Source organism: Hyperolius riggenbachi, chromosome 2 (genome assembly GCF_040937935.1).
Source record: "Hyperolius riggenbachi isolate aHypRig1 chromosome 2, aHypRig1.pri, whole genome shotgun sequence".
Classification (NCBI taxonomy): Eukaryota; Metazoa; Chordata; class Amphibia; order Anura; family Hyperoliidae; genus Hyperolius; species Hyperolius riggenbachi.
The window spans coordinates 200396771-200422815 of NC_090647.1; the positions used below are offsets into that span (position 1 = coordinate 200396771).

The 26045-nt window shown below is 43.6% G+C and overlaps 1 protein-coding gene and 1 long non-coding RNA gene across 2 annotated transcripts in view; one reads left to right on the forward strand and one right to left on the reverse strand.

Moving 5' to 3' along the window:
* The window catches only part of LOC137546049 (uncharacterized), a 90295-nt gene extending 74571 nt beyond the window's left edge, over positions 1-15724 (forward strand). The window contains exons 4-6 of the long non-coding RNA XR_011026161.1: positions 13957-13999; positions 15491-15522; positions 15646-15724. This is a non-coding gene — a long non-coding RNA (uncharacterized lncRNA). The remainder of the gene's footprint in view (positions 1-13956; positions 14000-15490; positions 15523-15645) is intronic.
* The window catches only part of PCCA (propionyl-CoA carboxylase subunit alpha), a 647351-nt gene that overhangs the window by 248428 nt on the left and 372878 nt on the right, over positions 1-26045 (reverse strand). The window lies entirely within an intron of this gene.

Consider the following 26045-nt stretch of genomic DNA (forward strand, 5'->3'; position numbering starts at 1 on the left):
TTGTTTGATTGTTTTTTACACACAATTGTCCACTTACAGAGAGATTTCTCCCACCCAGCATGGGTATGTGTAAAAATACACCCCAAAACACATTATACTACTTTTCCTGAGTACGGCGGTACCACATGTGTGACACTTTTTTGCAGCCTAGGTGCGCTAAGGGGCCCAACGTCCTATTCACAGGTCATTTTAAGGCATTTGTTTTCTAGACCAGCGTTTTTCAACCACTTTGCCTGGTGTGCCGTCCTCTTCTACCCCTCCCGCCCGTCCCCGCGGCCGCCGCTGTTATTACCTTAGCAGCGGCCGCTCTCCCCTCTCCAGCGCATGTATATTCTAGCAGCGTATCTCCGGCTGCTCTGTGTGATGCGGAAGGAGGCAGGGCTCGGTTACCATAGTAACGGCGATACATATCGCCGTTACAGGAACCTGCTGCCCTCCTTCCTTCCGCATCACACAGAGCAGCCGGAGATACGCTGCTTGAATATACACGCGCCGGAGAGGGGAGAGCGGCAGCTGTTCAGGTAATAACAGCGGCCGCCGCGGGGACGGGCGGGAGGGCACTAAACTGGCTATACTGGGGCACTATTCTGGGGTACTATACTGGCTATCCTGGGGCACTAAACTGGCTATACTGGGGCACTATTCTGGGGTACTATACTGGCTATCCTGGGGCACTAAACTGGCTATACTGGGGCACTATTCTGGCTATACTGGGGCACTATTCTGGCTATACTGGGGCACTATACTGGCTATACTGGGGCACTATACTAGCTATACTGGGGGGCTATACTGGGGCACTATACTGGGGCACTATACTGGCTATCCTGGGGCACTAAACTGGCTATACTGGGGCACTATTCTAGCTATACTGGGGCACTATACTGGGGCACTATTCTGGCTATACTGGGGAACTATACTAGCTATACTGGGGCGCTATACTGGGGCACGATACTGGCTATACTGGGGCACTATCCTGGGGCACTAAACTGGCTATACTGGGGCACTATTCTGGGGCACTATACTAGCTATACTGAGGCACTATACTGGCTATACTGGGGCACTATACTGGGGCACTATACTGGCTATGCTGGGGCACTATACTGGCTATAATGGGGCACTATACTGGCTATGCTGAGGCACTATACTGGGGCACTATACTGGCTATACTGGGGCACTATACTAGCTATACTGGGGCACTATACTGGCTATACTGGGGCACTATACTGGCTATGCTGGGGCACTATACCGGGGCACTATACTGGCTATACTGGGGCACTATACTAGCTATACTGGGGCACTATTCTGGCTATACTGGGGCACTATACTGGGGCACTATACTGACTATACTGGGGCACTATACTGGGGCACTATACTAGCTATACTGGGGCACTATTCTGGCTATACTGGGGCACTATTCTGGCTATACTGGGGCACTATACTAGCTATACTGAGGCTACTAAACTCCCTACACTGGGGCAACTATGCCAGCTTTGCAGCAGCACCCCAGCCCCCCCCCCCCCCATACCCTGCTGCGCACGGCACTGTCCACTAGGTCGCGCAAACAACCGGGGGCCGCATCCCATTGTGGAACCGGTCATAAGCAGGGTGGCCTTTTAGATGACAGGTTGTATTGGGCCTGATCTGATGGATAGGAGTGCTAGGGGGGTGACAGGAGGTGATTGATGGGTGTCTCCGGGGGTGGTTAGAGGGGAAAATAGATGCAATCAATGCACTGGGGGGGGGGGGGGGGTGATCGGAAGGGGGTCTGAAGGGGATCTGAGGGTTTGGCCGAGTGATCAGGAGCCCACATGGGGCAAATTAGGGCCTGATCTGATGGGTAGGTGTGCTAGGGGGTGACAGGAGGTGATTGATGGGTGTCTCAAGGTGTGATTAGAGAGGGGAATAGATGCAAGCAATGCACTGGCGAGGTGATCAGGGCTGGGGTCTGAGGGCATTCTGAGGGTGTGGGCGGGTGATTGAGTGCCCTAGGGGCAGATAGGGGTCTAATCTGATAGGTAGCAGTGACAGGGGGTGATTGATGGGTAATTAGTGGGTGTTTAGGGTAGAGAACAGATGTAAACACTGCACTTGGGAGGTGATCGGACGTCGGATCTGCGGGCGATCTATTGGTGTGGGTGGGTGATCAGATTGCCCGCAAGGGGCAGGTTAGGGGCTGATTGATGGGTGGCAGTGACAGGGGGTGATTGATGGGTGGCAGTGACAGGGGGTGATTGATGGGTGATTGACAGGTGATCAGTGGGTTATTACAGGGAAGAACAGATGTAAATATTGCACTGGCGAATTGATAAGGGGGGGTCTGAGGGCAATCTGAGCGTGTAGGCGGGTGATTGGGTGCCCGCAAGGGGCAGATTAGGGTCGGATCTGATGGGTAACAGTGACAGGTGGTGATAGGGGGTGATTGATGGATAATTAGTGGGTGTTTAGGGTAGAGAGCAGATGTAAACACTGCACTTGGGAGGTGATCTGACGTCGGATCTGCGGGTGATCTATTGGTGTGGGTGGGTGATCAGATTGCCCACAAGGGGCATGTTAGGTGCTGATTGATGGGTGGCAGTGACAGGGGGTGATTGATGGGTGATTGATAGGTGATTGACAGGTGATCAGGGGGATAGATGCATACAGTACACGGGGGGGGGGGGGGGGTGTCTGGAGGGGGTCTGGGGAGAATCTGAGGGGTGGGGGGGGGTGATCAGGAGGGAGCAGGGGGCAGTTTAGGGAATTAAAAAAAATAGCGTTGACAGATAGTGACAGGGAATGATTGATGGGTGATTAGGGGGGTGATTGGGTGCAAACAGCGGTCTGGGGGGGGGGTCTGAGGGGTGCTGTGGGCGATCAGGGGGCAGGGGGGGGGGGGAAATCAGTGTGCTTGGGTGCAGACTAGGGTGGCTGCAGCCTGCCCTGGTGGTCCCTCGGACACTGGGACCACCAGGGCAGGAGGCAGCCTGTATAATACACTTTGTATACATTACAAAGAGTATTATACACTTTGTATGCGGCGATCCGGGTGCTAGTAACCCGCCGGCGCTTCCGAACGGCCGGCGGGTTACAGTGCGAGGTGGGCGGAGGCAGTCCCCGGCGGGCGATCGCGTCACGAATGACGCAATCGCGCCGGCCATGCCCCTACAAGGACCGCCGCCTCTGTGCATGCGGCGGTCCTTGCGGGGTCCACTTTCCGGCCGCCTCTGTGCGTTGGGCGGTCGGGAAGTGGTTACCTAGCATCATGTGTACTCTTAGAGTAGTTGGATTCAGCAGATTCTTGAACTTTTCAATGTCAATTCATACTAGATGCTCAAACTTAAAGTCAGGTGTAGCATGCATTGTAAATACCAGTTACTGATCAGGGCTCCAATTTAAAAACATTAAATAGCACAAAATCTTTAAATAACAATAATGCAATAAAATGGGATTTCAGTCTGCCCTCATTAACTCAAAATGGATGTCAAGTTTGAGCACTGTTCTTGCTAACAGGACGTGTTGTGCAGGTGTGTGACCCCGCTGCTCATTCACAGTGGGAGTGACATGTCAGTGATTGGCGAAGGGCCAATCGAAGTGCCTGGAAAGCATAAACATGATCCTGACCCAAATCAGGGGCCATGTTCATTCACAGTAATGAAAGTTTGAAAGAAAAAAAAAAAAAAAAAGATATTGAACACTTCCTGGTATCCCAGGATAGTGCTTTTAGTGCAATCTAGTGGCCAAGAAATAATATCTAATTACCCCCCCACACACTCGTTAACTCAAAAAGGATTTTTTTATAATCGTTCTTAATAACAGGAGCCCCTCCCCCGCAGTTTAAAAAAAAAGTGATGGCTTAAATAAAAACAAATAGTTACCTTAGGGTCTGATTTTTTTTTTTTTAAATATGTATGTCATGAGGGTATACTACTATTATTTTAGCAAATAATGGTTTCTAATTATTGATAGTGTACAAAAAAAACAAAACCACAAAACAGAAACAATACACCTTTATTTCCCCAAAAATTTATTGTCGCCATACAATGAACAAGGAACATAATTTAAATGCTTTAGCCGGGACAAATACGCAAATAAAATGTGTGTAATTTATCTATAGTAGCATTGTTTATTTAAAAACTATGGAAGGTGGAATTGAAGAAAAGAGTATTTTTCATTTTTTTTTCTTGTATTTCTCTAGAAAATGCATAGAAAATTACATACCGTATCTTTCAGACCATAAGACGCTCCGGACCATAAGGTGCACCTAGGTTTAGAGGGCCAAAACCAGGGAAAAAAAAGAATACTAAACCTGGGGCATCCATGGTACAGGGGCATCTTGTGGATCTTCTTCTCCCCTCAATTATTATGCCCCCCTTGTACCTCTTGTGTCCCCTTTGTTCCTTTAGTGTCTCCCCCTCTCCCCCCCCCCCCTTGTGCCTTCCTCTGTCTCCCTGTGTGATCTATGTCTCCAGTGTCCTCTTAAAAGCCCCCCTCTGTCCTCTTAAGTGCCCTGTATCTTCTTGCGTGTTCCCTGTGTCCTCACACGTGTGCCCCATGTGTCCTCACACGTGTGCCCCATGTGTCCTCACACGTGTGCCCCATGTGTCCTCACACGTGTGCCCCATGTGTCCTCACACGTGTGCCCCATGTGTCCTCACACGTGTGCCCCATGTGTCCTCACACGTGTGCCCCATGTGTCCTCACACGTGTGCCCCATGTGTCCTCACACGTGTGCCCCATGTGTCCTCACACGTGTGCCCCATGTGTCCTCACACGTGTGCCCCATGTGTCCTCACACGTGTGCCCCATGTGTCCTCACACGTGTGCCCCATGTGTCCTCACACGTGTGCCCCATGTGTCCTCACACGTGTGCCCCCCTGTGTCCTCACACGTGCCCCATGTGTCCTCACACGTGTGCCCCATGTGTCCTCACACGTGTGCCCCCCTGTGTCCTCACACGTGCCCCCCTGTGTCCTCACACGTGCCCCCCTGTGTCCTCACACGTGCCCCCCTGTGTCCTCACACGTGCCCCCCTGTGTCCTCACACGTGCCCCCCTGTGTCCTCACACGTGCCCCCCTGTGTCCTCACACGTGCCCCCCTGTGTCCTCACATGTGCCCCCCTGTGTCCTCACATGTGCCCCTCTGTGTCCTCACATGTGCCCCTCTGTGTCCTCACATGTGCCCCTCTGTGTCCTCACATGTGCCCCTCTGTGTCCTCACATGTGCACCCCCGTGTCCTCACATGTGCACCCCCGTGTCCTCACATGTGCACCCCCGTGTCCTCACATGTGCACCCCCGTGTCCTCACATGTGCCCCCCCCGTGTCCTCACATGTGCCCCCTTGTGTCCTCACATGTGCCCCCCTGTGTCCTCACATGTGCCCCCCTGTGTCCTCACATGTGCCCCTCTGTGTCCTCACATGTGCCCCGCCCCTCCGTGTCCTCACATGTGCCCCTCCGTGTCCTCACATGTGCCCCTCCGTGTCCTCACATGTGCCCCTCCGTGTCCTCACATGTGCCCCTCCGTGTCCTCACATGTGCCCCTCCGTGTCCTCACATGTGCCCCTCCGTGTCCTCACATGTGCCCCTCTGTGTCCTCACATGTGCCCCTCTGTGTCCTCACATGTGCCCCTCTGTGTCCTCATCTGTTCCCCCCACATGCCCCGTGTCTTCAGTTGTGCCCCGTGTCCTCTTGTGTTCCAGCCTGTGTCCCCGGGCAATTACCTCTAAGAGGTCGCGTTTCTATGTGTAATCTTGTGCTCGTAGCCCGCTGACTCGTCCCCCTCCGGCTCCTGTCCCCGTGGATCTGGTCGGCACTGTGCAGGCTGGGGCTTACCGCTAAGTGCCGGTACAGTGCTGCGATGTGAAGCGGAAAGCCGCCGGGTGGTCACTTCCGCATAAGTCACCAACGCGGAAGTGAATGGCGAGAGAGGATCGGCTGCACGCATGGACCACCCGACGGCTTTCCGCTTCACATCGCCGCACTGTACCATCACTTAGCGTTAAGCCCCAGCCTGCACAGCGCCCACCAGATCCACGGGGACAGGAGCCGGAGGGGGACGAATCAGCAGGCTACGAGCGGGCACAAGTTTACACATGGAAACGCGACCTCTTAGAGGTAATTGCCCGGGGACACAGGCTGGAACATAAGAGGACACGGGGCACTTCAACTGAAGACACGGGGCATGTGGGGGGAACATGAAAAGTAGTGTAACTACTGTGGGGACATAGGCGGGGACATTACACATAAGATGTTTGCCGCGGGGACACATAGGAGCGCCAGGAAATTAAGTTACAGTGCGGGGATTTCTACTTGGCATCTAGCATCCGGACCATAAGACGCAGGCACACACACCCCCCCCCCCCCCCCCATGTTTGGAGGAGAAAAAGTGCGTCTTATGGTCCGAAAAATACGGTAATTACTGAAAACATGCATCAACCCTAAAATACCTATTTTGTGCCCAAAAAAACAAAATATAGATCATTTAGGTGTGATAATTAGTGATAAAGTTATGGCTAAATTAATGGAAGAAGTGCTGACAGGGGAAATGGCTCTCAGCAGTATAGGTAAAATAGCCTGTGGGGTTACGTGGTTAAAAGCTGTATTTTCCAAATTATATGACTGAAGTTACACTTTCATATATGTCGCTACATTGGGAAGAGGGAGATATTAACATTCAGTTAATGGCAAATTTCTGACTGTTCAACTAATATATTGTGATTTTTCCACCATCGCTATCTACACCCCCACCAATTGCAACCATAACTGTAGATAACACCCCAATAACCTCAACCACAAAGGCCCGCTGCTTGGGGGTTATACTTGACTCAGAGCTCTCCTTTAAAAGGAACCAGAGATGAACGTTTCACACAAAATAAACATATCAGTCGATAGCTTGTAAAGAATAAATGCTCTACCTGATAATTTCGCCGCTCTGGTGTGCCTTTTTAGTGTTTTTTATCCATTATTGCTCCAGGAAAAATCAAATATGGCCGCCGGCTCATATCCCTTCTGCTTCCGGGTTATGAGTTGTTCTGGATGTGCTGCCTAGGCTATATGATACTAGGCTGCTATCTAGGCTATATGAGAAAGGCTGCTGCAGCCTTTCATCTGTGTGCTTTCATTTTGGTATGATGTGCAGCTGCCTGTAGGAAGTGTCTCTCATAGGAATGAAACTGCAGTCATCATCAGTATCTATGCAGACAGAGTGCACACAGAGCACACAGATCATATTGCATATTGCTCTGAAAGCTTGTCTGTTTAAGAGCTTCTCTTTCAGCAGGAGCAGCCCCTCCCATGTCATCACAGCTCTCAGTATGCAAAGCAGGAAATCTGAGCCAGGAGGTGGCAGGCTTGGGCTTGAAAAGACTCCACAGAAGAGTGACTCAGCTATAATGATTCCAGGTCAAACCTAGACTGAGCCAGTCGGGGATTCTTATCACAGCTGCTAATAGACTAATTAAGCAGATACGAATGAAACTAAAAGCAGGGTAGGTGTTTACTGTCATGTTCCCACTGATAAATGTAATAAAATACATGAGGGTGCTTCGTCTCTGGTTCTCTTTAAACCTCACATTGCCTCATTAACCACCACCTGCTATTTCCAGCTCAAAAATATATTCTGTATCCGTCCCTTCCTCACACAAGAGGCCACCAAAATGCTTGTTCATGCCTTAATCATCTCCCGCCTAGACTACTGCAACACCCCGCTCTGTGGTCTACCAAAAAAGAGGCTAGCACCTCTCCAATCCCTTCTAAATTCAGCAGCCTGCCTCATTCACTTTTCCACACGCTCTTCTGATGCAGCCCCACTGTGCCGCTCTCTTCACTGGTTACCCATTACCCAGAGGATCCAGTTCAAGCTCCTGACTAACATACAAAGACCTCCACGGGTTGTCTCCTCCATACATCTCCTCACTAATCTCAAGATATTGTCCCTCCCGCAACCTTCGCTCCTCCCAAGAAATTATCCTGGCCTCTAAGCTGATCACCTCCTCTCATGCTCGCATCCAGGACTTTACACGAGCATCATCTCTTATCTGGAACTCTCTTCCACAGCCTGTACGTCATGCTCCAAACCTGGGCATCTTCAAACGCATTCTTAAAACACACCTTTTCAGACAAGCTTATAACATTCTATAGCCCTTATCTGTCACATTGTAATCAGAGGCAAAGGGTCACTGCGTCATCCATCCTCCACCCCCTAACCTAGTGTGTCCCTCACTACCCATTAGAGTGTAAGTTCGCAAGGGCAGGGTCATCCTCCTAATGTTTACGGCTTTGTAACAATATTTGTGCTGCTTGGAACTCTGCTATACATTTGTTAGTTGTATCTATGTTCCCCTTTTCGTCTTATTGTGCTTTGTAAAGCGCTGCGGAATATGTTGGCGCTATATAAATAAAAAAATATATATATATTGAGTGTTTCCCATGTTTGTTTCACACACAGCAATCAGCCTTTGAGATTTACAGCACTAAGATGCTCAAAGCTCTTCAAAAGTAGTATCTAGTTAAACAGAAGACTTTTGTACCTGCAGTTAATAGGGAGTGTAGCATGTAAAGCTACCATAAGCTTACCTGTGGGCTTGACAAGAGATGGGTTTCATTTGGTCAACAGTATTTGCAAGCAAGCCACCACAAGTGCACAAAGATCTGATAGAATTGTAGCGGTCCAAATTAAACTTTGTCCATTTTCAGCATCTTAGCAAGTAATTATATATGCAGCACAGTACCAGAAAAGCTGTGAATCCCAGTGAAGATAAACAGGACATGCAATTTGATGATAGTCATATAATCACACCTCCTCTGTGATATGTTCTGCTTATTTTTACTTGGCAAGACCTGTTACTGCCAGCACCTAAAGACCTTTAGTAACCAATGTTACCCTGGAGGTAGGAAGGAGTGAGGCTAGCTGAGGACTGAAAAAGACCAGCACACTTTGAATGTCTAGTAATCCTAGGGCTCTCTGAAATGTATGGGAATAAGAATCTATGTCCTGGGAGTGAAAGATTAGAGATGAGCTAAATATTCTCTAAAAACAGTCATCAGGCTTTTCCAGGAGGTGAAAACTGGGGTTAGCAAATCACAGAGCAACACATGTGGACCTAGCAGTTCTTCTATTGCACTAGCATACCTTTTACGGCATTCCTAAGTTGTCTACTTGTGTGAAATTGACATGGCTCAATTCTGCAGTTAAAGCTTGTTCCTCAATTCTCCAGATATAAAGCGGGCACCAGGTCCATTTAAGGAGACAAGTAAAATTTCAATCTCCTCCATGCACAGATTATTATTTTTTAGTGTTTATATAGCACTGACACCTTCCATAGCACTGTACAGATGGCAGTTGATATCCTCATTGGCCAATCTCACCCTCTGTAACTCTTATCATGGCTTCATTGTATATTTTTTTCTTTTTTTGGGGGGGAAGGGGGTGCAAAACTTCAGTGACTGATCTTATTAAAGTGGCTTAGCATAGATTGGAGAAGTATTCTTTGATCATCTGACTCTTCTTTTTTATAAGAAGAAATAAACATTTAATCCAATTAAACAATTACTACAGAAAAAATTGAGATGGTTTTTAACCATTTACCGCCATCCTAACGTATTAAAACGTCATGCTTACCGCTATTAACAGCAACATGACGTTTTAATACGTCACGCATTCCCGCCGCTGCTACCGCCGTGTGTCCGCCGCTACCGCCGCCATTACCGTCGGGATCCCGTGCTGGGCGATTGGGGAAGAGGACCGAACAGTCCTCTACCCAATCGCAGTGCCTGGAGTGAATGGACGTGACCGCGAACAGCGGCTACGTCCATTCACATAAACAGGAAATGTAACAGTTTAATAAAGTGTAAAAAAAAAAAAAAAAAAAAAAGTGAACACGTCCTATGAGTGTTCACTAGCGCCATCTTGTGGCCAAAAAGTATATTACACCTACAAAATACATACATTTTCAAGTATATACACATCATTAATAAAATTACACTTCCAACCCTCCCCCCCAAAAAAAACACTTGTAAAAAAAAAAACAGCTTAAAAAAAATAAATAAATAGTTGCCTTAGGGACTCAGCTTTTTTTATTCTATATTTTATGGGGGGAAATTAATTTTAATTTATTACATAGGGGCTTGTAATTATGGCCAGAACAAACAGAAAAATAACCACTTATATTTCAAAATAATATACTGTCGCCATACATTGTGGTAGGGACATAATCTAAACGGTTTAATTATCGGGACCACTGGGCAAATAAAACGTGTTTGTTTTATCCACAGGAGAATGTTTAATTTTAAAACTATAAAGGCTGAACACTGAGAAATAATGATTTTTTTTCTTTTTTTTCTGTTTTTCTCATTAAAATGCATTTAGAATAAAAAAATTCTTAGCAAAATGTACTATCCACAGAAAGCCTAATTGGTGGCGAAAAAAACGAGGTATAGATCATTTTCTTGTGATAAGTAGTAATAAAGTTATTAGGGAATAAAAGGGAGGAGCGCTGACAACTGAAAAATGCTCTGGTCCGTTAGGATAAAAACCCTTGGGGGTGAACTGGTTAAGGTGACTATAACCCCTATCAGGCTTTTTTTTAAATCCTAAGAGCCTGTAAGTAAACTAAACTACAACAGAGCCATCTAAACAATATAGTACTTACTGGAAACAAGTAACATTCACCTCAATGATTGCAGTTTTTCCAAAGTTTGCACCTCACCAAACTCTGGCGAAAATAATAGAAAAGGCCTGGCATTCATCGAGAAAACATGCTAGAACTCCAGTAAGCAAAACAAATGATGAAAACGGACATCCATAATAAGCACATGGGGGAAAAAAAACCTTTGATTGCTATGAAAAAAAAAATCACACTATGCTGTTACCCTGGTGATAAGTTAAAAGAAAGGAGGAGGAAAAGAAAGATTGTGGCTTGAATAGATGTATGATATGAAATTAAAATGTTTCAAGTTGAACAATCCAAAATGGATGAGGAAAGGTTAGAGTAAGAGAGAGAGAAATCAATTCTCCAATGGCAATCATGAATGGAAAAGAAGTATGAATAGGATTTGCCAGTGGGGTGCAACAGCTGCCAAATATCCTGCAGCCAAAGAATTACAATAATACTGATGAAGTGTGCAAGAGCATTTGGAATCATTGCAGGGAACAGAGGGAAAAAAACTCCAGCAATAATGAGCCTATTCTATTCTACATCCCATCCAGCTCCTGTTGCTGGTTCAAAGAACAGAGGATGCTGGAAACTCAATGACAAACATAAATGTAAAATATTCTGCTCTAAAACAAAGACAACTACAGTCCTCTTTTCAAAAATTCTAATAAACATACCATAAACAAGAAGGTTTCATTGATCACTTTTATTAAAATAAAGTTAGAAGATACGCAGAAATTCACTGTTTGAATGATCACAAAAGAAAAAGGGAATTACAATAAAAAAAAATAAGGATTCTACTAAGAGCACAGCAGTAGGGAGTATTCAGCAGGCTGCTGCCATTAAAACAGCTTCTCCCAAGCATACTGCAGTATAAATCACATTCTGTGAGCACTACATGGGTGAAGCCTTCAGGTGCTATCTGGTGATTAAGAATGTCTCCATAAATATACTGGGGTGAACAGGTCAGCTGTTCATCTGCAATAGTATTCATAACCGTTACATTTTTTTCCCAATTGTTTGAATGCTTCTGCTAAAGTTTGCCTGTTTAAGAGAAAGTGTATATGCATCAAATGCTGGGAAATGCACACACCAGTTTGTATTATCACTACAAAAACATTTATGTGTCAAACCCTAGTCTCAACCTATCAGGAAATTGACTTCGATACATCTTCCATATACCAGTAAAACAGGACAAAGCCTTCCAGTTTTGACACCCTATTTGATTGCAGTGTTCTGCCAAGCTCTGTTCTATAATAGCTTCTCCTACATGGACCCTGGAATAGAGCTGCAACCAACAGAAAAAGGTGGCAGAAGACTCAAAGCCTTCTCTCTATGTCCAGCTGGACAGTCAGGACAGCTCACATGGATGGGCGACTTGTGAACGGCTTCTTTGGCATATGCAGGCAGCTGTGACATTCAAGACTGGCAGTGGAAACTATACATATCTGACCACACGCCGCTGCACGCAGCCTTTATCAGCTGTCCAGTAACTGCACTGGGTGTCAACTGCTGGCACAGAGTAAAGTCAGCGGCTGGCACAGGCATTGCACTTTGGATGCAATACACAGCAACTGAATAGCATTGTTCCTCAGCACAATAGAGATTAACCACAATTGTGCAGTTCAACCATTCCCTTACAGTGAGGGCGCAGAGTATCATAAAAGCAATTCATAACACCTTATGGTGCCTGCTAAAAATAGCAATACAGTGTGTGTATATATTTATATATTCCTGCCTACATGGTTGCATTTTAATTGAAAAGTCAGACTCATTATCGAGATAAACTGAACGCTATTAATGAAGTTCCTCTGCAGAAATAACTAAACAATCAGAAGAAAAAGTGCATTATGTCCAGCTCTTTTTTTGCCAGCCAAGAAGTAGTAAGAATAGACTGCTTTATGACTAGTCCATCTACTCATGAGGGGTTCTCAGTATTTTCTTTATCTTCAAAAGCACTTACAGAATGGCAGTTGCTCAATCCAATTGCCAAAACAAAAGTGGAAAAAAATATACAGGCTGGCATCTTTGTAAAGATCCATTACAGCGAGTGTTTTTGTAATGGATAAAAGAAATGCTGAGAACACCCATGAGAAGGTGGTCTAGTCCAAAACCTGTAAGATCTGTCAGATTTTTACTGGTTCCTGTAGGTGACAGCAAAATAGGAAAAAGAAATGAAGTGAATTTTGTCCTGTTCATGATAGTAACCTTTTAAGAACTGCATGTATATACAAACTGCATATTATGCCCTGACCAGGATACCGCCTGGGACTCTAATGCTACAAGGCAAGAGTACTAAGCTTTTAACCAACATGCCATGCTTAAAAAGAATAGTTACCCACCAAGCCCTCATATTGTTTCAGTAAACCTTAACGGTCATACCTTAAAGGAAGGGGGGGGGGGGGGGAGAGACAAATACAATGACATTTTACTCAGCTATGTTAGTGGGTGCTATGTGCAACTTATTTACTGCAGTTTTTTGTTTTAGAGAAGATGACCTATGGTTAAAATTTTCATTTTTTTCCTGTAAAGCACAAGTCATTTATACACAGGCTGCGCTGCATTTCACACATCACTAAAACAATTATCCAGCATGACTGTTACTATTCAGGTAACGTGGGAACATTCTGCCAAGCCTAAAAGAAGAAAGAAAGAATAAAAGGGAAACCCCATGAAAAAATAGCACACACAAAAAAAAAAAATACAAATTGTGGCCAATGCAAGCAGCGTATAGGAAGTTCTGTGGGTAATTGGACAGGGAAAAGTAAATATCACATTAATGGGCCCAAGAGATAGCATGATGTAGCCACACCTGTAAAACCATTTAGCTACACCCACTAAGCCCATAATGAAAACAGAGCCAAGCAGCAAGCTCCAGTTATGTAATATTGGCTGCCATTCATTGGCACCTCAGAATCAAATGAGCATGAAATCAATTTAGCCAAAGAATGTTTCCATTTTATACGGTATCATGAAAAGAGGCACGTGTAGGAAAAGCGCAACAGTGACACACTTCTCTCTGCTTCATAAAAAGAAACGCAATGAAAAACACTGAAAAGTCAATGGTACACTTATTACTTCTTTCTCTAAAGTAAACATTTTACAGTCCTTTCCACCCCAAGATATCCATATTAAATTAAGCAGTTGGACTTGCAGGCTCCACAGGAACAAGCAAAGCTAAAGCAACTATGTAGTGGGAAGGACACAGAGACTGCGGCATATACATTCTATTAAACAATGCATATTACCTGTCTGCCCTGCTGATAGTGTGAAGATCAGGTGATCAGGCTAAAGGCTGATTATACATGTCAAATGTTGTTTCAGGTGTAATGCAGACAGTATGGAAGCCAAGAACATCAGCGTACAGGTAAGGAATTGGCTTACAAGCATGCCCATCCCTCTCACTACAGTGCCACTTTAATAAATGTAGGGTAATGTCCCTAGTGGAAGATAACTCCAGTCCAAATGTTGCAGCACAAGTTTGGAATACACTTTGCCACCATGCTGGTACTTCTTTCTGATACTTTGCTTTACACAACTGCTTTCCAATATGTTTATCAGCACACTGATCTGAAAAGCTTTGCTTTACATAAGAAACAATCATATATTGTTTAAGCAGCTGTCAAATTTGTTGTGCCATTTCTCTTCCTCTTTAGGAGGGTCCATTTCATTTGACACTGCTGAATTCTCACATTTTACAGGCTGTTCTGGTTATGGACCATCAAATCTGAAAGATCCAATCATGTTGATCGAATTTAGAAATGTTTGGGCTTTTTTTTTTTTTTTTTTTTAAATAAACAAAAAGATTGTATATGGCCAAAAATGACTGTTGAGAATGTAGAGGAAGTATTGGCGGCTGTACTGCATTGAGTGGCAGAGCGTTAGTAGGAGTTGCGGAACGACTGATTCTAGTTCATTTCTTTGCTGAAATCTGAGCTCAAATCAGGAAACGTGGTTCATCTATTTCTATTAAATATTTGCGTTCTTATCAGGCAGGGATCAATGAATTGATTGACAATTTTAGCTGCTATTGACCTGTATACAACTTGCTTCAGTGTCAGCCATGCAAAGTGTGACTCATAGCAACGCAGATTGAAGAAAAGAAAAACTGCCCACTCACACGGCATCACATACAATTATAGATATAGATACAAACTGACAGGAATCAAGTAATGAAAGTCTGAAGATACAAAGCTAGAAAAGCGTGGGGAACAGATTTCCAAATACAAATACACTGAGCACATTATTAGGTACACAAGTATACCTGCCATTATCTAGGCATTCAGTATTGTTGGCAGCAAAGCAGTGAACAATATAATGCAGATAGAGGTTTATGAGCTCCCCTTAATATTTACATTCAATAAGGATTGCAGACGAAATGAGAAATCTGAAGCATGCGGTCACATCCCAGCATAAAAGTCCCTTATCTATAGAAGAGATGACAATTTTGTTTAGCATGTAAGCCAGAATTATAAGCTTCTTACTTAACACATCAAATTAGACAAGGACAGTACAGGTGTCATTGGATGGCTGACGTGCTGCAAACTAATTTAAGTTTGTAATCACAACCCACTGTTCACATTGAATACCCAAATGGGAAGAAAAATGTGATCTAAGGGGTTCTGACCATGGCATGGCTCTGGATGTCAAAAAATGTATCATAAGCTGGTTGCATATTGCGCTCTCCAATTTTCTGCATCACAAATACCTGCCAATGTAACAGGGGTGTGTACACGGTTTATATCCGCTGTAACAGTGTAACAGAAAGGCTAGGCATCTTAGACAGTCAAAATATATATATATATATATATATATATATATATATATATATATATATATATATTTAATTTTTTTTCAGATTGCTGTCTCTTAACCTTGGGTTTTATCCTGGTAAGTGATACGTGATTTTTTTTTATATAAGTGGCTTGCCCACCGTTTCCTGATTAGCACAAACATCTGAATGAGGGTAGGTATATTGACATATGTTTGTGTGCATATTGTATTTCTGAACAGATATCTACATATTTGTGTGCCTCTGAGGAAGCGGCTTTTGATCGTGAAACGCGTGTCAGGCAACTTATGGTTCTGTAGAGTGGATCTTTGCATTAATTGTCTACATTTCACGACGGCAATCGAGAAGATTTTGTACTTTTGAAGAATAAAGACTGATGCGGTTTCTATTTTAAAAAAAAACTTTTGTCTTGAGACTGTTTTGTACATACTAATTGAACATTGTGTTGGAGTGGAACCATACTAGAGTATTTTATGTGAAGATATCTTGACTTTTTTCAACTATGGTCCGTACAAAAGGTATCTCTGAATACACAAGATAGAGACCCATCAAGCTGCTTTTAGTTGTGGCTGCTAAACTGTAGTAGAAGACTTGAAAAAATGTAGTCTGGTCTTACAAATCCCCATTGCTACTAAGGCACAGAAGTGGTGACTTCTGAATTTGGTTTTAACAACAGGAATCAACCATCCAGGCCACTGGTAGTTTGGGACGTGGTGGAATAAGAAATTAATTAGCAGCTCTCAAATCTGAAGAAACTGATATGTAAACATGGAACATAATCTCAAGAAATTTTCCATAATCTTGAGGAATCCATGATGAACAAAGATCTGAGCCTATATTATGAACAATGGATTGCCACATACCTTGTCTTAATACGGTTTTACCTCTCCTCAGTCTCCTCACCAATTACAATTTGGGATACATTAAAATGTGTAACTAGGGGTGTACTTATTAAAATCAGAAGTAGGAAGAAAAGAGAAAGGGAGAAAAAAATTGCAGAACTTCTGCATGCACTTCAACTGGCAGAACTCAAACACAAAACTACTATGTCACCAATAAATATGATAAATGTAACTAAAATCAGAGCAGAACTGAATAATGTCCTCAATGCTAAATGTACTAATGACTATAAACAATTGAAAAGACAATATGCTGCAGGGAAAAATAAATCAGGTAAAATACTCGCTGACCTTCTTAAAAAAAACAATAAATCCAACTTTATACAGGGTATTAAAAACTCAGAAGGTAACATTTTATATGAACCTGAGGAAATCTCTAAAATCTTTGCCGACTTTTATGAGAAATTATATAATATAGATGCATCGAATCTTATGAATGGAGAAAGCTTTTTAGGAAATATTGAGCTACCCTCACTGTCTGCATCAGAAAGGGAATTGATAGAGGAACCAATATCGGAAATGGAGTTTTGTGAAACTGTGGCTAAACTCGCAAAACAGAAAAGCCCGGGCCCAGACGGCTTTTGTGCAGAATTTTACCAACACTTTGCCCCATTGCTGGCTCCTCTTTTCTGTAATCTAGTTAATAACAAAGAAGAAAAAGTCTTTTCAGATACAAGTAACCAAGCGACAATTACTTTGATTCCTAAAGAAGGAAACTCTGGTCTAGAATGTACACACTTCAGACCAATATCCCTTATAAATTGCGATGTTAAGATCTACGCAAAAATCCTGTCAAATAGACTAAGTGCAGTAGCAGAGACGTTACTGGGAAACCAACAGGCAGGTTTTAGGAAAAATAAACAGATACAAGATAATATTTATACTGCAATAGATCTTATTCACCTATGCAGAACAAAGGGGGAGGAGTCAGTAATGGTGGCAATAGACGCGGAAAAGGCCTTTGACCGTTTATCTAGAGATTTTATATTTATAACATTAGAAAAGTTGGGTCTGGGCAAAAAATGTATTGACAGAATCACAAAACTTTACATTAATCAAAGCGCAGGGGTAAAAGTCAATGGCCTTATATCCAACTTATTTCAGATAAAGAATGGAGTAAGGCAAGGATGCCCATTGTCCCCCTGGTTGTTCAACCTTAGCATTGAACCCTTAATACAGGCAATTCAACAAGATATGGGTATACAAGGAATCAAAACTAAGAAAGAAGAAACTAAAACTCTGGCATATGCAGATGACCTATTACTTGTACTAACCAAACCCACTGAATCCTTGTTGAATTGCCAGATCCTTTTTGAAAAATTTACTAAGGTCTCTAACTTTAAATTAAATAGAGAAAAAACAACAATACTGAACATAGGTTGCTCTCGTCAAACGGAAATTGTTATTAAACAGTACAACGACTTCAGGTGGAACAATAGAGAGACAAAATATCTGGGCATCAAGCTTACTAACGACCCTGCAAGTCTCTTCAATGCCAATTTTCCCCCAATTATGAAAGATTGTAAAAAGAAACTTCAAACATGGGATCGACCATGTTTTAATGTATTAGGAAGAGTAGACATAATTAAAATGATGATACTTCCAAAATTGCTATTTTTGATACGGAGTATTCCTGTGACCCTTCCCAGTGCATGGCTGAGAGGTTGGGAACAGATCTTTCAACATTTTATCTGGCGTAACTGCAAACGCAGGCTTAATTATAAGCTTCTTACAAGGGATAGAGAGGCAGGGGGATTGGCAGCACCAGACATTAGGCGTTATTGTTTGAGTGTACAGCTGGCCAGGATGCTGGACTTAAAGAGGGAACTCTCGGGGGCCTTTACATCTAAAAACCCATCAAAAGTATGGCCATGGTTGGAGGGGGAGGAGTGTAACCTTGATACTGTTTTCACATGGATTCCGGGGAACATTTATAGATGTTTCCAAATATCTAGCCATCCTTTAACTAAACCAACTTTAAAGGCCCTTTATTGGATAATCTCCAAATGGCAGAAAAATACAGGTATCTCACCAATTACATCACTGAGGGAGAACCCAGATTTCCCCCCTGCTATGCAGAAGAAATGGTTTTATAAAAATAAACTAAGTGTGGAAACCCGCATTATACACTTAAAGGGGGATAAGACCTTAGGGATTACTGGGCTTGTGGAGACAACAAAACAGGGGAATACAAGGGGATTAATACAAGCTTGTAGTTATTTGCGGAAAATGGAGTCTAATGGGGGACCTGTGAGGAAAGAACTAAACATCTTTGAAAAACATCTATTTTTAAATATAGACCTGGAAAAAAAACTATCAAAGCTTTATGATTTTGTGAGATATACGGAGTGTTGCACTCTTCCACCCCCTTCCTACTGTACCAAATGGGAGAGGGAGCTTGATCCTTTGCTTAAAGAAAAATGGCCCACAATTTGGTTAAACAGTTGGAAGGTCCAGGATCCTGGGCTACAGCTTGTCCAGTTCAAGGCTATCACTAGATGGTACTTAACACCTATACGTTGTCAATATTTTCAGAGTGGGGCTAAATGTTGGAGATGTGGTCAGGGAGGGGGTACAGCTACACACATGTGGTGGTCTTGTCCTGTTATTAAACCTTTTTGGCAGGAAATAATAGACTTTTCAAGTACCTTGTTGAAAGGTTGTTTTAAGCTAACAGCATCGGAAGCTATCCTCAGTTTTGCTGATAGATATGACAGCATGGGTTGCTGTCTTATAAAAGAAATTGGAACAGTTGTAGCCAAATCTATGATAGCTTTGGGCTGGAAAGGCTCTACCCCACCAACATTGATTGAATGGGTTAACAAGATGAACACATTGTATGATTGTGGGGAAAATTTGTGGAATCATCTTGTTGAAAATTTGGAGGAGTCCACATAGAGGGGCAGGGTTTAATTAATTGACCATAGTAATCTGAGGTATACCCTCGGTAGAGATGGAGGGAGGCATGTATAAAACGGGGAACGAGTGATGAATGTGGTAGATGTGAGTGGGAGTTGAAATTACAAGTGCGAAGGATGTTAGATGAGAGAGGAGAGATGGATATGTTGTAGAATAGTGGAGACGGTTGTGATGTGATGAATGCAGTAGATGTGTGTGGGAATGTGTAGGAGTGAGGAGTATGTTAGATGGAGGAATGGAGATGGATATATTATATTATAGCGAGGCCAAGGCTATGGCATTTTAAGTGACGGGATGGGGAGGTGTTTTTTCCACTGCGTTATAAAGGTATAAATAAAGATTAATTAATTAATTTTAGAAAAGGTATACTGTATTACAAACTATGATGAAAGCACCTCTCTGCTCAAGTGTGCGGCAAATAAGCTGCTACGCGAATAGCTGAGATTATATGTGCGCTGAGTTTGAAAAAAGAAAAAAAAAAAAATAATAATAATAATACGGTTTTCCTAAAAAGTGCTCAGCCAGTGTAATGTGCAAAATAGGCTGGGAATACTTTCAAGAACAACAAAGATACCTATTTCAATAATCATAAAATATAACAATAGTGTTACAGTGTCTTGCTTATGTCTCTGCAGGTAATCCCAAAATGGCTTGATGATGATATTAGGACTTTACAAGGAGGAAAATCTGTGCATTTAAATGCTCAAAATCAGTGCAATACATCTGGTATATTTAACCTTGTGCTACATTAAAAACCTTCAGGAAGAGGTCGCGGAAGCCTAAGTGATGCTCCCATATCCCGGGTGATGGGGAGCGATGTTTCATGCTGTAGTACTGTCCTTTAGCACCACGGCACTGCAGCCTCTCTCCGCTAGGAGATGTGTGCGGCTCGCCGAACATCCACCATCATCTTACGCAGCTGCATCTGGGGGTCTTCTTTAATAAGACCCCCAGAGCTCATGTCGGTCCGTCCTGGCAAATAATCTTTGAAGCTCCCACCGAGGCTTCCCATTGCTTTACTGTCTGGACCAATGAAAATCCTCCTTATTAAAGGAGACCCCCAGATGCAGCAGCAGAAGAAATGCATTAGCATGTTTAGACCATCGCTTCCCGGCAGCATGCAAAGTACAAAAGGACAAGGTGTAAAGAACTCCCTGGGCAATAATATAGTCGAAGTGAGTTTTTTAACACTCTGCCTAGGGTTAAATGTAATTGAGTCAGGTAATGTTATTGTCGCCGGATTATCAAACTCACCAGCGTTTAACGGTGGAGAGTCTGAGAATTGCGTCCGGCCCATAGATTCGAATCCTGTGCAGACGTTCTGAATCACATGCATTTTCTTTTTTTGGCGCATAATGTCACTGCATAATAACTGTGCCTACGAGTGTTTTCACCTCAAGGATGGAAGCAATTTTCCTGCCAGCGTTCCTACCATTCATTCGCTGATCATACCTAAATTATATATATATATATCTTGGGGTGTTTTTTTGCCACAAATTAGGCCTTTTGTGGGTGATACTTGTTTTCAGTAATAACTTAATCTTCTTTGCATTTTATAGGGAAAAAACTGAAAATTAATGAAAAAATACACAATTTCTCTATAGTTTCAAAATAAGCAATGCTACCATAAATAAAACCCACCCATTTTGTCGTTAGTCCCGGCTATCACAACATTTAAATAATGTTCCTAGTACAATGTAGCGGGACTTTACATTATTTGGAAATAAGGGAGTATTTTTTCTGTTTTGGGTTTATTGTGTCCGGTCAATAATTAGAAACCCTTATTTAATGGAACAATAATATACCCTCAAGACCCACATAAAAAAGCGTCCCTAAGACAACTATTTATGGATTTTTTTAAAAACATTTTTAATTTTTTTTTTCAAGTGTTAGTTTGTTAACCTCCTGGGCGTTTCAATTCTCCCCTAATTTCTGCCCAAAAAAGTCTATGGAATTTTCCATTGAATATTTTTTTTTATATTTCAGGCCTGTAACTTACCAAATCATTACCAAACAAGGTTCTAGTGCTTATCCTAAGCATAATAAAATAATAAAACACGAAAATCATGGCAAAAAAAACATTTAATAGTAACATTACGTAAACAGAGGAGCAGTTGCAGCACAAAAAGTATTGAAACGTCAATACACTTCCTGAGTATGAAATATTTTAAAGCAAGGGACAGCACAAAGTCCCACATCACAATCAGGGCAGTAAAAGCGGGTCTCCTTGCGCACCTTTTTTCCATTCGGCCCGCTCTTAGAGTCGCACACCACGCACATGCGGGTAGGTGTTGCTTTGCGCTCAGTGGGTGGCACGTGCTCTACAAAATGACGTCCTGTGAGTCGCATTGGATTTACGACATAGGAGGCACGACGTCCTGGTCTATTCGCCTCAGTTTGTGTTTGCTGATGTAGTAAGAATATTTCCTCACAAACCTTCAAAATGTAGTCACAGTGAGGAAGAGGCCTGTCATTTTGTTTCTTGTAGAGGACATAAGAATTCCAAAGACACTGCTCCACCAGATGTCTAAAGATTTTCTTGTAATATTTGTGCTGCTGTTTGCGCACAACGGGGTAGAATGTTAGGCACTGGTCAGCACGGTCCACCCCACCCATTGTCTGATTATAACAGACAAACTGAGCGTGCTCAAGATGGCAGCCTCTCCTTTTACCTGCTCCACACCTTGTCTCGGCTCTGGGAAGCATTAATCACTTATATGCACAGAAGGAACAAAAATACTTACAGATTCTGCACCATGAAATCTCTGGCTACAACTGGAACCTTCTGGGAAACGTGGAAGTTTATGGATGGCTAAGTTACAAGCTGGATTGTACTCACCATGAAAGTCATGTGTAGCTGACCTTGGTTTTGGAGTCCTGCATGGGATTGGGAAGCTGATAATCCACACAAACAAACAAAAGCCTTCTCTACTCCTACAAGGACACACAATGGAATAGGATTTCTCCACCTGGATACTCATGAGGTCCACAGCTTCAAACAAACCAACACAATAAAAAGCATGTCCAGGCAACACAGCAAGCAGATCTCCTACCTTCCCAAGTCTTCCTCCCAAGGTAAGGGAATTCATCCTCCTTCCCCAAACAGAAGTAATATCTTTCAGCTGGCAATCCGTTTTTGCAGACTGTACAAATACTTTAAACGCATTCAGAGGCTGAAAGTATATTGACTCCATTGCCTTTCTAAGTAAACCTTAGTAGGCCCCATGCTTCTGCATATCAATGGACTTTTCACACCTATTCTAGCAGATTCTGAAGGCCAGCATTTGCTTTTGTCTACCCCCACTGATAAACAACAACAATCAAAGGAAGAGCTTACTTAACCCATTCCTTCCCAAAGAGCAATGTTAATCTATACAGCCAGCTTCTTACTATCTCTCAGGCCATTGAGAGCTGCATCTCACATTGGAAAAAAACAAGCTAATTTGCTGGAATCTCTAGGGATTTTAAATAAAACGCACAGAGGTAAAAAAAGGCGGCCAGGCCCATAAAAAGTGCCACACTCAGTCTCAGTCCAACTTCAGGGACCCAGGTCCATTCAAAGAAAAGAACTTTCCAGCGATCTCTAGTGATGTGTACTGGAAATCAGAGGCTGAAAGTAGCAGAAGTTACCATGTCCCTAGTCAGAGATGCAGTAACACCCCGGCAGTGAACCCAGTCGCCATTGCTAAGCCCCATGCAGTCACTGCATTGCTCTGCAATGCCCGCTCTATAAACAATAAGACAGCCATTATTGCGGACCTTATTCAGACATGCGATTTTTCATGCATCACTGAAACCTGGATTGATGCCAATGCGGGCCCCACATTGGAAGCAACCATCCCATACAATTACTCAGTCCTTAGTGAGGGAAGACGAGACCGCAGAGGAGGGGGTGTAGCAATTTGTGGCAAAATAACTCTGCAGCTCAGGGCCCTGAATGTTGGCTCAATAAAGTCTTTTGAATGTATAGGTGCCCAGATCTCAGCTGGTAAAGGCTTTAAAATTTTTGTGGTTTATCGTCCCCCCGGAGATGCTGACCCTTTCCTACAGGAATTCCCAGAATTTCTGGCCATGCTGGCTCTGTCTTATCCGAGATGGATCATCCTTGGTGACTTCAACATCCGGGCTGATAACACTCAATCACAAGATGCAAATGAACTAATAAATCTCATGGGTGGACTAGGCTTCACACAAGTTGTAAAATCAGCTACCCACAGAGGAGGGCATACGCTAGACTTACTGTTCCACCTCGGAATGGACATTAGTAACATAACAGTAACCCCAGTGGTGTGGTCAGACCATCACATAATACAGTTTACTATTGAACATCACCCTATCAAGCAGCTCCCTAAAGAAACAATCAAAACCCGTCCCCTGAGTAAATTAACACCGGAGAGGATAACTGCCAACCTGGATTTTACAAATCTGCTCCACAGTCAAATGGACCCAAACTCTCTAGTAACCCAGTACAACAACACGATATATGAAACACTTGACAGTATTGCCCCATGGCGCACCAAATCAGCAACCAAAAAGCAGAAAGCTAATTGGTTTGACAAAACCATCATGGATCTAAAAAAGAAAGGGCGCAGACTAGAAAGACAGTGGCGTAAATCAGGGACTGGAGAGCACAAATCTAGCCTAGTTTAACAACTCAGACAATACCAACAAGCAATAACCAAGAAAAAATCAGACTTTATCTCGCACAAAATATCTACAGCCAACAACAGAGCTGCTCAACTCTTCCACACAGTGGAATCACTCTGCAATCCTTCCTGCCTAAAAGCCCCAACCACATACTCCAGGGAAAGGTGTAAAGAATTCTCAGCCTTCTTCACAAACAAGGTGTCTAGCATCCGTGCCAGCATTACACCAACAACATCAATTGACCACTGGACGTTGCATATGCCTACTACCGTACCACCATGGCAAGTCTTTGACACTCTGAGTGTAGAAGATTTTGGAATTCTCATTCAAAGTCTCCGCCCCACTACCTGCGACCTGGATCCTGGCCCAACTGGATCCTTAATGCAGTGCCCAGCGCTGTTCAGGCCAGCACTTCACAAAATCACTCAGTGCTCCTTGCAAAGTGGACTTTTCCCAGAAGAACTAAAGAAAGCAATCATAAAACCCCTCCTGAAGAAACCATCACTAGATCCTGATTCTGTAACCAACAACAGACCTGTGGCGAACTTACCATTCCTATCAAAAGTTATCGAGAAAGCAGTCGCCAACCAGCTAGAAGCCAGGCTTACAGATAACAACATCTTTGATACTTTTCAGTCAGGATTCAGGAAAAGGCACAGCACTGAAACAGCATTAGTCCGAGTAATGAATGATCTACTTACTGCAAGGGACAAGGGTGATTGCTCAATTCTGATTCTTCTTGACTTGTCAGCAGCATTTGATACTGTGGACCATGAAATACTAATCCAGCGACTGAAGAATTACTGTGGCCTAAGGGGTACTGTTCTTAGCTGGTTTCAGACCTTCCTATCTGGCAGGACACAGCAAGTATGTCTAGGCACACACTACTCTAATCCAGTGCCACTTGCCTATGGAGTTCCACAGGGTTCTGTACTATCACCATTACTCTTTGCAGTCTACATGCTCCCACTGGGCAAAATAATCCAGAACTATGGTTTAGGATACCATTGTTATGCAGATGACACACAACTGTATCTGTCCTTCAAGCCTGGCACCCAAGACCCATCAGCATCCATAAATGCGTGTCTAGTGGATTTACAAAATTGGATGAACACCAGTTGGCTGAGGCTGAACTCTGACAAAACAGAGGTGTTGGTGGTAGGTGGTCCACACATGATGGATAAAGTTCAAAACGCTCACCACCTCAAACTAGCAATTGGGGGAGATACTGTGCAGTATAAAGACTCTGTGCGAAACCTTGGGGTGATCCTGGATGGAAATCTAAAACTCAGACAGCAGGTATCAGCTGTCATCAAGTCTTCCTTCTTCCATCTAAGAAATATAGCGAAAATAAAACACCTTATCCCAGCTGAAGACCTACCTGCCCTGGTTCACGCATTTGTATCCTCCCGCCTAGACTACTGCAACGCCCTGTTAATCGGATCTACAGATAAGGTTCTGCGCCCCTTACAGCTAGTACAGAATGCTGCAGCCAGACTCCTAGCCAATGCCCCCCGCAGCTCACACATCACCCCAGTACTGCAAACTCTTCACTGGTTGCCAGTAAAATGGAGAATCAATTTTAAGATCTGCCTGCTGACATTCAAGGCTCTACACCACATGGGACCCAAATACATAGCGGATCTATTGGAACTTTATGCCCCTCCACGCACCCTCCGCTCTTCCAACAAGATGAAGCTGGTTATTCCCAGGATACATTTAACATTTGGTGCTCGGGCCTTTTCCTATGCAGCCCCTACTCTATGGAACTCACTTCCACAATCAGTACGAGAGGCTCCTTCTCTGGACAGCTTTAAAGGGAAGGTCCAAGCAAAAAAAAAAAATGAGTTTCACTTACCTGGGGCTTCTACCAGCCCCATGCAGCCATCCTGTGCCCTCGTAGTCACTCACTGCTGCTCCAGTCCCCCGCTGGCAGCTTTCTGACCTCGGAGGTCAGGGCCAAATTGCGTACATTTTTACACATTCCCGCTAGTGCAGGAACATTAACGCATACATTTTTACGCGTTAGTGGTGCAATGAGTAAATTTTTGTTCCTGCACTAGCTGGAATGCGTAAAAATGTACGCAATGTGGCCCTGACCTCCGAGGTCAGAAAGCTGCCAGCGGGGGACTGGAGCAGCAGAGAGTGACTACGAG